This window comes from Aquarana catesbeiana, linkage group LG11 (genome assembly GCF_042186555.1).
Source record: "Aquarana catesbeiana isolate 2022-GZ linkage group LG11, ASM4218655v1, whole genome shotgun sequence".
NCBI classification, from domain to species: Eukaryota; Metazoa; Chordata; class Amphibia; order Anura; family Ranidae; genus Aquarana; species Aquarana catesbeiana.
The window spans coordinates 227,456,322-227,469,768 of record NC_133334.1 but is presented as its reverse complement, the minus strand read 5'-3'; the positions used below and the strand labels follow the sequence as shown (position 1 = coordinate 227,469,768).

The 13,447-nt window shown below is 43.5% G+C and overlaps 1 protein-coding gene across 1 annotated transcript in view; it reads left to right on the top strand.

The window, feature by feature from the left end:
* Positions 1-4,076: 4,076 nt before the first annotated feature.
* OSGIN1 (oxidative stress induced growth inhibitor 1) overlaps positions 4,077-13,447 on the top strand; it is a 33,995-nt gene continuing 24,624 nt past the window's right edge. Inside the window, exon 1 of the mRNA XM_073605453.1 lies at positions 4,077-4,220. The gene's annotated coding sequence lies outside the window, so the exon portion shown is untranslated. The remainder of the gene's footprint in view (positions 4,221-13,447) is intronic.

Genomic DNA, 13,447 nt, shown 5'->3' with positions numbered 1-13,447 from the left:
CATCTGCACCATGAACTAGATAAGACTTCAGTTTTCATAAAGTCAAAGAAAACCTGTTTATCTTCCACAACACAAAAACAAAACCTTGGAGATGCAGCAATTCAATCAATGAGACACAACAACGTATCATGTTATTTCTGAGTCTGATTACTGCTACAATGTAACCACAATACTTTCATCAAACATTCAATATACAGTATAGTGACCTTTGTCTGAGTCTGTAGTAGTGTTAAGGTTACACAGACCAGAACAGGATGATCGTTAATTTAAGCTGATTTATTTGATTTATTTGTTTATGTATGTTAAGACATCACAGTTCGATTCTTCACATTTTGCAGCAAATTAATGGAAGAATATTGATTTTCATTCATTTTGCATTATATATATATATATGTGTTAATATTACTTTTTAATTATTTTTTTTCTTTTAACAATTTACAGTGTTTTTTTGTTTTGGTTTTGTTTTTTTAGATGTGAATCATTTATTAGATAGTAGAGCTGCAGGACAGCTTTTTTCTGTTGAAAAACAGAACTACTGGCTGGATCACCAGATGAAAATAAAAAGAAAGCCTAAGACCCCATACACACTAGAGCTGCACGATTCTGGGAAAAATGAGAATCGCGATTCTTTTGCTTAGAATAAAGATCACGATTCTCTCACGATTCTTTAAAATGGTTCATTTAAAAAAGAAAAATCAGCTGTAGACACGCCGCTCGCTCCCGATGCTTGGGGCTGGTTATTCATTTAATACAGCAAGGGGTGGATGCTTTTCTCAAAGGGAAGGATGTATGGTTATAAAGACAGCAACGTCCGCCCCTTTGAGAAAATAACCAGCCCCGAGCATCATGTTGACTGTGTTCAATGTATAACCATACATCCACCCCTTTGAGAAAAACATCCGCCCCTTGCTGTTATTAAATGAATAATCACCCCCGAGCATCGGGAGCGAGCGGCATTTTGATTGCGCTTGCGCAGTCCAGGCTGTGCACTATGCTCTCTGCTGACTGATGACAGTTCCGGTTGCTGACGCCAGTTCCGATATCAGCGCCATTTGCGTTCCACGCTGGTTCCGTGGCTCCGATGGGGAGATCTGGAAAATCGAGCTAATCCAGCCTGGAGATCGCGCGGGGGCGGGGATGAATCGAGATTGTGATCTTTATATGATTAATCGTGCAGCTCTAATACACACTATACAACTTTTGTTAGATTTACCAAAACCATGTAGCCTGCCTGATTGCATACAAATTGAAACTCTAATGCCCCGTACACACGGTCGGACATTAATCGGACATTCCGACAACAAAATCCATGGATTTTTTCCGATGGATGTTGGCTCAAACTTGTCTTGCATACACACGGTCACACAAAGTTGGTGGAAAATCCGATCGTTCTGAACGCGGTGACATAAAACACGTACGTCGGGACTGTAAACGGGGCAGTAGCCAATAGCTTTCGTCTCTTTATTCTGAGCATGCGTGGCACTTTGTGCATCGGATTTGTGTACACACGGTCGGAATTTCCGACAACGGATTTTGTTGTTGGAAAATTTTATATCCTGCTCTCAAACTTTGTGTGTCGGAAAATCCGATGGAAAATGTGTGATGGAGCCTACACACGGTCGAAATTTCCGACAACAAGGTCCTATCACACATTTTCCATCGGAAAATCCGACCGTGTGTACGGGGCATTAAGGTTTGGCCTCTATTATATGGTTTTGGTAAATCTGAAGGAAAAAAAATCTACAGAAAATTGTACAGCGTGTATCCAGCTTAATAGAGTATATCAAAAGCAAATATTTATTTTATTACAACTTACCAATTCTTAGATGTGATGGTTGCATTCGTTATCTTTTTTAGTCTGCGTTCACACTGGTGCGATTCTTGCAATCGCACTGCATTTTGCGACTTGTTTTGGGGTGTCATTATTTTAACATTGACACCAGTGGCAGTTCACATGAACGGAGAGCGATTTCAATGCGGTGCAGGAAACGCTCAGGGTTTGTTGCATTTCCCGCACCACATATATGTAAACCGGGGCTTAGGCTTTCTCTTATTTTCATCTGGTGATCCTGCCAGTAAGTCTGATGTTTTTCAACAGAACAAGCTGAAGCTCTCCTGTAAACTGTATCAGAGAGTGTCGAGACAAGCCATTTACCAGACAGGGGCGCTTACAATGATCAGCTTTTATTTATGTAAAACCTTTATCACAAAAAAAGGAACAAAACTGTTTGCTATGATGGATTATGAAGTGTGAGCTGGAATTTGGCTTCAGTTTGTTATTGTATTTAAATCTGCATCTAATACCCCTCCCCCCAGATTGACAATGCTGTTATCTAAAGCTGCCCCCTGTGCTCCTTCATCCAGAGTAGAAGCACTCTAATACACAAGGTGTGTTACTGTCAGGGCCATGGATAAGGGGGTACTACCAGTCCTCCTATACGAGGCTCAGACCAGCAGGGTGAAGCAGATGTGGGCATGGAGGGGGATTGATGGGGGTGGGGGGGGGGGCAATTACTGGAACCGATCCCCTGTATGGCTCTCTCTGTAGCAGCTGAAAGCTGGCTTCTCCTCCTCCCACTCCTGCTGGGTTTCAGCTGCTGTAGAGAAAGACATACAGGGAATCGGTTCCAGTAATTGCTCCCCCTCTCTGCCACACCCCACTGATCACCCTCCCTGTGTGCACCATATGCCCCCCCTGCTGCCCAGGCCCCCCTGTGTGCCCTCCCCAGGGCCGGGCTTATCATTGGGCTTGACTGGGCTCAAGCCTATGGGCCCCGCGGGCCCCAGCTGAGTGTACTCGGCTATACTCAGCTAGTTCCGCTCACAGTCACGCCTAGTCCCGCCCTATGATGGGCATAACACAGGGACTGCACGTGACTGTGAGCGGAGCTAGCGGAGTACACTCGGCTATGTATGTCGGCACTCGGCTCCGCTCACAATCATGCCCAGTCCCGCCATTGGACCTGTGTTATGTCCATCATAGGGCAGGACTGGGCGGGACTGCGAGAGGAGCCGAGAAAAGCCGACAGGAGCCAAGATACACAGGACTGGCTCTGTGTATCTCTTCGGCGCCATATTAAAACTGCAGTGACACTGACGAGGCTGCAGATGAAGGCTGCAAATGACACTGGACAAGCATGCAGATGGACGCTGTGCAAGGCTGCATTGATGAGCATTTAAATGTAAGTTCTTTTCCTTAAATAGTTTTTTCCTTAAAATTCCTTAAACTCTTATCTTGAGCTTTGCTGATTGGTTATTGGCAGTTACGTAGTGCCTTGTTTACTGTCGTTGAGAAAACCTGTCTGCATTAGACAGTGATGTAATGGCGGACAAACGATATCAGAGTGGCGCGCCTAAAAGAAAACTAAAGGTTGAAAGTAATGTATAGAAGGTAGGGCCTGAAAGTGACTCAAGCCCAGGGGCCCCCCCCCCCCCAGGCCCCCCTCCGCCAACTTCCCTCCTCTCCTTCCCGCCGGGAAGCTGCAAGCACACAATGGGATCCTATAGGATGGAGAGTGGGGGAAGGGACCTGTAAACATGTCATATTTACCAGCCCCTTCCTTTCCTAAAAGAACACAATGAGCGATCAGTACCGATCCCTCACTGTGTTCATTCATTACTGAAGCATAGTAATCCTAATCGGTGTGCTTTGATATTTTGAAGAGGGCTGTCAGGTTGGCTGTATGGGGTCCAGCGGTTACTAACAGCAGCCCAGATTACTGGCCAGATCACCGGGTGAAAATAAAGGGGAAAGTGTAAAAAAAGAAAACTAAAGCAGCCACACATCTAATGATTGGAAATCTGTAATGGAATATATTTTAGGTTTAGCCCTCCTTGTCTGCAGATGTCTTCTGTCTCTCACTGATCTCCTGCACACAGCTCAGCATCAGACATGGAGAAGAGATCAGTATGGATCTCCTGTGTGTGTTCCCTCTTCTCCTAAAAACTTCCCTCTCTTCTCTTCTCCTCCATCCTCTGCCAGGCTGCCCGTGACGTCACTGGATCCCATTCATAATCTGCGGAGCCTGCTGACTCATGCTTATCGGATGAAAAGAGAGACCCCGCCCCCTGAACACTCGTCCCGCCCCTTCTACAAGATACCTGCCGCTCTATATAACCCGGAGAGGAGATGTGCACACATGGACAGAGGAGAGCCGAGCTGTCATCATCTCCGATCATTCCCGATCATCTCCGATCATTCCCGATCATTCCATAGACTGGTAAGAATATAGATTGGTATCCCTGTCCTCCATGTGCTCCTCTGTCTATCCGAGCTGTCATCTCATCCTGTGTGATGTAACCAGCAACTGCAGCCTGCTAACTCCCCCCTTATCTAACACTCTGCACTCATCATGTTATACAACATCGATCCCAACTGTCCCTGATGTGGAGCAATGTCCCTCTGTCCCTCTCCCCCCTCATTTGTCCCTCTTTCTGGTCTGATCTCTATAGTTGTATATAAAATACACTTGTTATCTTTTAAAAAGTGTTCCCAGTGCTAAACCTTTATTTATAAAACTTATAAATTCTAAATTGCTGCATTTGTCAATTTTAAAAGCCAATATAAAGGAATAGTAGTGGTAAAAAAGCCCTTGTGGATTTAATGAACTCTTTTTTTGGTTAATTCTCCTTTAAGGGGGTCGCCAGGGGTGTGTCCTATGCCTACATACATTTGCTAGTAGGTGTCTCTCATTCCCATCTCAAAATGTTGGGAGGTATGATACAATAGTAATACACTACTCATAGTATATCATAGTAGTACGGGATCATAGTATATCAAAGTACATAATCATAGTATATCATAGTACAGGATCATAGTATATCATAGTACAGGATCATAGTATATCAAAGTACATAATCATAGTATATCATAGTACAGGATCATAGTAGATCATAGTACGGGATCATAGTATATCAAAGTACATAATCATAGTAGATCATAGTACAGGATCATAGTAGATCATAGTACGGGATCATAGTATATCATAGTACAGAATCATAGTTTATCATAGTACAGAATCATAGTATACCATAGTAGTACAGAATCATAGTATATCATAGTACAGAATCATAGTATATCATAGTACAGAACCATAGTATACCATAGTAGTACAGAATCATAGTAAATCATAGTAGAGAATCATAGTAGATCATAGTACAGGATCATAGTATATCATAGTACAGAATCATAGTTTATCATAGTACAGAATCATAGTATACCATAGTACAGAATCATAGTATACCATAGTAGTACAGAATCATAGTATATCATAGTACAGAATCATAGTATACCATAGTAGTACAGAATCATAGTATATCATAGTATACCATAGTAGTACAGAATCATAGTATATCATAGTACAGAATCATAGTATATCATAGTACAGAATCATAGTATATCATAGTACGGGATCATAGTATATCATAGTACAGGATCATAGTATATCATAGTACAGGATCATAGTATATCATAGTACGGGATCATAGTATATCATAGTACAGGATCATAGTATATCATAGTACGGGATCATAGTATATCATAGTACAGGATCATAGTATATCCGATTCCTGGAGTACATATGCTATGATGTTCCGCCAGCTTCCTGCTTGAGTCTGTGAGAAGCTTCTGGAATGCATTGCACTGCTGTCCCTAATTTGGATAACACATGGGATCCCCAAGCAACAGAAGTAAAGTCAGTGAAATTACAAAAAAGTCAGAAAGTTCCAGGTTCAATGAGGGGCTGTCTATATACTATCTAGATACTGTGAGAGGATGGCAGGGGACCACAGCTGCAAACAAGTGATGGTGTCCAAGCTTTATTAGACTGTACATATGGCTGGTGAAAGCTGCCTTATGATTGGAAAGTGTCATCATTAAAGAATATGTAAATCCCACATTTCATATTCCTGATATGTGTCTGCTGTACCATGTACTTGCATGAAAAAGTATCAAGTTCTCTTTGTATTGCTTCCTTTGTGGAAAAACCCTGGTGTCCCTACCAGTCCCTCTGCTTTCCTATTAAAAACGGACCACACTGGGCTGAGGAGCACATCGTGGTCAGTTCTCTAGCTGTGCTGGGAACTCAGTCTGCTCTCCCGATACACACCCCCCTTACACAGACATCCGCTGGAATAACCAGGGTGCTGCTGTTTCTCCTCCCCCAGCTCTTGCAGCTGAGAACCGAGGGAGTCACTTATAAAAAAGGAGAAAGGGTATTTATAATGTTTTTTATATCTATACATAAATGTTTTACCTTTCATTTCTATTTTAAACTGAATGGGTTGTTTTTACAAGGTGAGGGTTCATGTATACTTCAATATTGCGGAATCATTTCTGCCTGTTAATGGTTCAGCCTGCCAGTTTTATAATGATCATACATCATAAGCGTGTGACCTTTTTCACAGTGCATATAAAGATACTGACTCCAAAGGAGGAAGTAGAGCATACATTACAAAATAGACAATGTTTCCCATAGCTTCTTAAAAGAAAAAAAAATAGTTTTCACTGATTTTGGTGCATACCATATACATACAGCATGGACATTATAGTATATTTATCCCCTTTCACAAAAATTCACATCAGTATCGCAGCTCTGCATGCTGATGTGAAATTATTCCACAGTGATTTCAAACATTCCATTTTTTTTTCTATTACTTTACTGCGTTCTCACTTTCTGGTGTTCTTAGGCATTGGTGACATAGCCAAAACCTCACAGATGCCTCCTGGGTAGGCTACCTCACCAGTGCCCTCCAAACAGTCCTAAGTGAGATCACATGGGGGGGGGACTTTTTTTTTTTCACAGATTAGTGCATTGTTGCAGAGTGCATGTGCAAAATGAGGCACCCAACATCATCTATGGGCCGGCAGAAATGAAGGAAGAAGCCAGCCGGTGATGGCATCATACACCTTATCTCGCACCGCACATGCATTGTATGACATCCAAATGATCTGTATTGAAGATCTCAGGGAAAAGGTTTTTTTCCCAGCAGGGTAAAAGGTTATGACGCATGAACAAGATGAGGAGCATAATGTCATCAGTAGTCAGATTCTTTCTTCTCTTCTACTAGCCCACCGATGATGTCAGGCGCCTCATCTTGCACATGCGTTATATCATGCTGGTTATGGTGGTAAGAGTTTCAGACCGACGGGGGACTAGGAGTAGTGAGACTGGGGAAATACTGTGAGGAGCCAGGTAAGTACTCTAACTTTATTAGTTTTAGTTAGTAGAATGTATTCTACTTCGTAGAATGTACTCGATTTTACCATCCAAGTATTTGAGGTGGATGGAGGAATCCTCCCGCTGTGACTTTATATTCTGACAATGGCTTCCCTGCCCTCAGAATACACTGATCAGTGCTGCAGGCTATAGCCAGGGTTGCTGATCGAGCAGCAAAAATCAGTTAATTACTGTATTTATTGGTGTATAATATGCACCAGCATATAACACGCACCCCAATTTAAGATGGAAGTTTCAGGAAAAAAAACTTCTTTAAAAAAATAAACCACTTTGAAGCAAAATAATGGTCAGTGAACATCAATGCAGCCTGGTTAGTGCCCATCTGCAGCTTCAGTGCAGCCTAATCTGTGCCCATCTGCAGCCTAATCGGTGCCCATCTGCAGCCTAATCGGTGCCCATTTGCAGTCTAATCGGTGCCCATTTGCAGTCTAATCGGTGCCCATTTGCAGTCTAATCGGTGCCCATCTGCAGCCTAATCGGTGCCCATCTGCAACCTAATCGGTGCCCATCTGCAGCCTAATCGGTGCCCATTTGCAGTCTAATCAGTGCCCACCTGCAGCATTTCTCAGTGTCCATCTGCAGCCTTGCCAAAATATAGGCTGCCAATGAGGGGAAGGAGGGGACGAGCGCTGCCGAAATAGAGCCGGATCTCCTGTGTACTTGGCTCGGCGTCCCGCCCAGTCCCGCCACCTTGGCCCCGATCCTATGATGGACATAACGCCGGTCTGATGCCGGGACGTCAATGCTAGGAGATGTCCAGGGGGCGGGACTGGGCGGGACTGAGCGTGACGCCGAGTTGAGTAAACAGGAGATCCGGCTTTATTTCGGCAGCGCTCGTCCCCTCCTTCCCCTCGGTGGCAGCCTATATCGGCGTATAACACACACACACGATTTTCCTCCTATTTTAAGGGGGAAAAAGTGCGTGTTATACGCCGAGAAATACGGTTGTAGATTGACTTCTGTACAACCACCCTGTACATACATGGATCAAAATTTGTCTGGTCCCTGCTGAACTGGCCGAATTTCCATCCATGTGTGGCTGGCTGAAAGTGACATTAAAGCTTGTTTTTTTTTTAAATTAAAATAACAAATATGGTATACTTACCTGCTCTGTGCAATGGTTTTGCACAGAGCGGTCCCGATCCTCTTCTTCTGGGGTCCCCATGGAAAGCCGCCTACCATGGGGGCACCTGTGTGTGTTTTTTTTTGTTTTTTGTTTTTTTTTATGGCCTCAATAGATATGGCTTTAAATCAGTGTTCCTTTTATGTGCAAAAAATGAGGATCCAAAAATGTGTCCAAAAATTCAAAAACATACAGAGCTAAGCAGCGATCGTACTTTTCATACACTGCTCTGGATCACACATGTCTAAAGTATGCAGGAGAGAAAGAACTGAGTATGATTGATGGAGTCATGGGTGTGTGAGAATAAATACTGCCTTGGTTCATTTCATCTGTTTAAAATGACCGTGTAGTATTCCTTTAAGGTATGATCTGAATTTACAATCAAGCAGTGATGAGGGAATATCTGGTCGCGGATCACTGACATACTATAATTATCATTTTGCTGTGTCACGGTGCTGTAGTGTTTACACGACAGGCAGGCAACGGTGTAAGTTACCCGCTTTGGTCCATGGTGAATTCTGATATCTGCAATCAGGATGGGAGTTCAGGGCACACAGCTCTACTGGGCCTAAAAGCTTTCACTTCAATAATATGCAGTCTAGTTATGGCTTTCATAAGAATAAACATTTTCTGAGAGGGTATTGGATTATAATTTCATATGATTAATGCTTGTTTTTACATACAGCAGCCCTTGCTGCCCCCCTGAAAAGCAATCAACCATGATATGGTGATATAGGTGATAAGTCACCTTCTCACCACCTGTTTTAACCCTAAAAAAGGGTAAGCAGCTGCATGCATTGCACAGGGTTGCAGGGTTGTTGCAGTACGACCCCATTACCTTTAAAGCAGTTGTAAAGTCTCACTAAGGCCCCTTTCACACTGGGGCGGTGGGGGCGTCGGCGGTACAACAGCGCTATTTTTAGCGCTGCTGTACCGTCGTTCTTGCAGCGTTATTCGGCCGCTAGCGGTGCGGTTTTAACCCCCGCTGGCGGCCGAAAAAGGATTAAAATCCCTCGTACAGCGCGGCTATAGCCGCGGTATAGCTGCGCTGTCCCATTGATTTCAATGGGCAGGAGCGGTGAAGGAGCGGTGAATACACCGCTCCTTCACCACTCCAAAAAAGCGGTTTGCAGGACTTTTTTCACCGCCCTGCCTGCGCACCGCTTCAGTGTGAAAGCCCTCGGGCTTTCACACTGAACAAACAGCGGAGGCTGTTTAGGGGCGGTTTGCAGGCGGTATTTTTAGCGCAATACCGCCTGCAAACCGCCCCAGTGTGAAAGGGGTCTTAAAAAAAGAAAAAAAATCCCTCTGCAAATTAGGGCATAATGTGCTAGTATGCACCACATACTAGCACATTGGGAAAGGCTTATCTTTTAGGCTTCATGTACACTGCTGCTGGTAAACGGATGTTCAGAGGCAATTGGATGCTTTTTTCAGCTGCCCCTGAACTCATCCAATGTTATCTTATGTGTACATGTACACAGGTTTGTTTAATGTTGTTTTTAGGCAGTTGAGTTTCGAGGTCTTTTTTGGAAAGGAAAGAATTGAGTTCAGACGCTGAGTTAAGGCTAGGTTTCCACTAGTGCGACTTTTCATGCGATTTGGGACTGAAAAGTCGCATGACAAGTTGTACCCCACGATTTCCAATGAGTACCGTTCATATCTGTGCGACTTCAAGACGCAGCAACTTCAAAGTAGTCCCTGCACTACTTTGGTCCCACTTTGATGCGACTTGAGGTCCATAGACCTCAAGAATACAAAGGCGTTGCTTCAAGTCGCGGCAAAAAATCACGGTAAAATTGCGGCAAACAAATTGCGGCAAAATCGCACGACTTTGGGGACGCAATAGTGGAAACATAGCCTTAGAGGCATTTCAAGCGCCAAACGCTTCTAAACGCGGCTAATCGCAGTAACTCGTGTTTAGCCACGTTTTCGTTTACAGGCATTTTTCATTTTTTGGCTATTTTAAAAAAAAAAACACTTCTAAACGCAAACATGGCCAAACGCCGCTAAACGTGACATGTAAACATGGCAAAACGGATGTTTTAAACGTGGGTTACTATCTGTCAAGTTAAATTGTCCCGTGTACATGAAGCCTTAAAGATATGCCTCCGGGGGTGCGCTGTCACCACTGACAGGGATTCCATATTCACCCCCGGTCTTCCGTTCCACGTTTGCATGCTCTATTTGAATGGCCGGGCCACGGTGGTGTCAATCCCGCGTATGCGCACAGGAGCCTTGATTACGACACAACATGCTCAATGGACGGCACACTTTGAGAGCGCAGTGCGCATGCATCGGTTTGTGTACACCCATTGTGGAGTATTGGCGTGGTTGGAGCGATGTAACCTAATGACAAATAATATGTGATCAGTGTAATATTATATTATATAATTTTTACTCATTACTGATTGCAGCATGATAATCCAGCAATACAGTTCTATGACATGCTATCTTTGAAGCACATTACATCATATCTTATCAGGTTGCACGTATATATGTACAGTACGGTGTATTTACAAACTCTGTGCAGTAGCGTGCTCTCTGGAACACGTGCGGGTCATGTGATTGGGTGTGACGTCACATATTTGTGTGCAGCCTAATGATTAACAGAAGGAGGTTGATATGCAGAGGTTGCTTCATTAGTATATCTAAAAAATAACTGTGTAATGGACCACTTTTCGCGCTTTTATTAGTCTTTATACAATTGGAAAATTAAAAAAAACGGTAAAACGGTAATTGTTATAATCTGTGAGCAGTATTGACAAGGATTAGAAAAGTTCTGCATGCATTGGAGCCGATTTACAAATGTACAACCCTGATCATATCTGTCTGTGTCCAGGCCGCTCATCCATCCCTAACCACAGGTAACCGCTGGGTGTGTGGATACAAACCAACAGCGACGACTCCTCTTAGGCTGAACTCACACTGACTTGCAATAAAATGCATAGAACATGTATGAACATTTCCATCCATTTTATGCTTGTTATAACGCTTGTTGGCTTGCGGTGAGGTGTGTTTAGATGCGCATTTTAGTGTGCGTTAAATGCGCTGTATTTTTAATGATTTCCCGTGACATCACATCCTGTGAGTCACAAAATAAATCACAAAGCAAACTTTTTTTTTCTTGTATTGCGCTGCGTTGACCTGTGTTTTACATGTGTTGACCTGCATTGCGTAAAATGCATGCATGTTGCATTTTAATGCAATGCAGGTGAACACAGCATTGTAGTGAGAACAGGACACATAAAACAGTTTTTTTTTTTAGGTGTCCTTGCGATGACCCGCATTTTACAGGTGCTCTAAAACGCAGATCAATGCACTAGTGCGATGTAGCCCTGAGCCTGTCATTTCTTCTGAGCTGTTCGCATACACTGGTGATCCTAGCTGAAAGAATCTGCTTATTCTTGCCATTGGACCTGCTGTCTGCAGATAATTGGATGATCCCTGGGCCAGCGGTGATTTTTTACCCTACTGATCAAATGCATTGAGTTAAAAAACCTTTAGCGTTTAGTACCACTTTAAGAACTACAAACAGAAAGGCGCAGCGCTCTGAACAGGGGAATACCAACAGGCAGAGCGGAGTCCACAGGTGGGTGCTCAGGCATCGCTGTCCTCCAAACAACACCCAGATAGGTAGATAAAATAGAAAAATAGCCGGCAACTCCAATCCGTAAGAAATATTTATTGGCACATATAGGAAAACAAAAGAGCAGACGCGTTTCGGCTGAAGAGCCTTGGTTACTGCGGTGACCAAGGCTCTTCATCCGAAATGCGTTTGCTCTTTTGTTTTCCTTTATGTGTCAATAAATATTTTTTACGGATTGGAGTTGCCGGCTATTTCTCTATTTTATCTACTTTAAGAACTGTCCCTAATAGAACTGCAGGTAAAACAGTAATGGCTCGTTCATATGTGTTCAGCAGCCATTGCCACCCATCTAAAAAGCAACCTGTGGTGGATCATTTTTCAAATTTATTTTGACGTTTATTTACGTGTATTTCACTGCCTGAGTAAACCCTGTAAATGCCAACCCACCACACCACAGCTGTGTGCAGTCCCCTACACTTGCATGCTGCTTACTATTTGCCACGGCTGCGTAACACAGCATATGTACAGCCCGGGGTGCCACATGCCCTGATTTGATTGGAAGTTGGGGGCTGTGGCACATAGACTCGTGTAGTGTCTGGCCATAATAATGCCCACCAAATGCAACATGCTGTTTAATTTTTGTTGCGGCTGCAAAATACAGCATGTGTACATCCCAGGGAGGCTGCCTATCCTGGTTCGGGTGGCAGTTGGGGTGGGGGGGGGTCCACAACTCAACCACCTGGTTTTACTGCCCCCTAGCTGCAAATGTGCACAACTCACAAAATACACATTTTGGTTGAGCCTGATGAAGAGCAATGATGTACAAAATGCATCAACTCACAGCAACCAATCACATTTCATCCAGAACAGGCAAAAGTGTTTTCTAGTTTCTCCGGGGTCACATACGTCACTAAATACATTTTTTTTCCCCTGATTACATGAGATTTATTCTATCTGTTCTGTGTATATGTGACGGGTAAGAGCTGATTTACTAATGGCAAATAGTGACTTTGCAAAGATTTTCCCTTGATTTAGTAAATGGAGGGAAAATTAACTTTGCAAAGGATACCCAATCACATGCAAGGAAAAAAAAACAGTATATTAAGGCCCATACACACGATCTGACTTTTTGACAACAACGGTCTGACAGACCTGCTTTATTGAATAATCCGACCATCTGTATGCTCCATCGGACAATTGTTGTTGCTTTTTCAAGCATGCTCTCAAAATCCATCCCTGATGGAGGATAATCCGATCGTTTGTACACAAGTCCATTGGACTAAAGTCCAAAGTACAAACACGCATGCTCAGAACCAATGCAAACACGCATGCTCAGAACCAATGCAAACACGCATGCTCAGAACCAATGCTAAACATCAGCCAATAGCAGAAGTTGCCCAAAGGGTGGCGGTAAAGAGCTGGAAAAACCACGTGATTTGGTGAAAGTTGGCTGAAAATGTTCTGCCCTGTGTATGCAGAACAAGTTTATGGCCAACG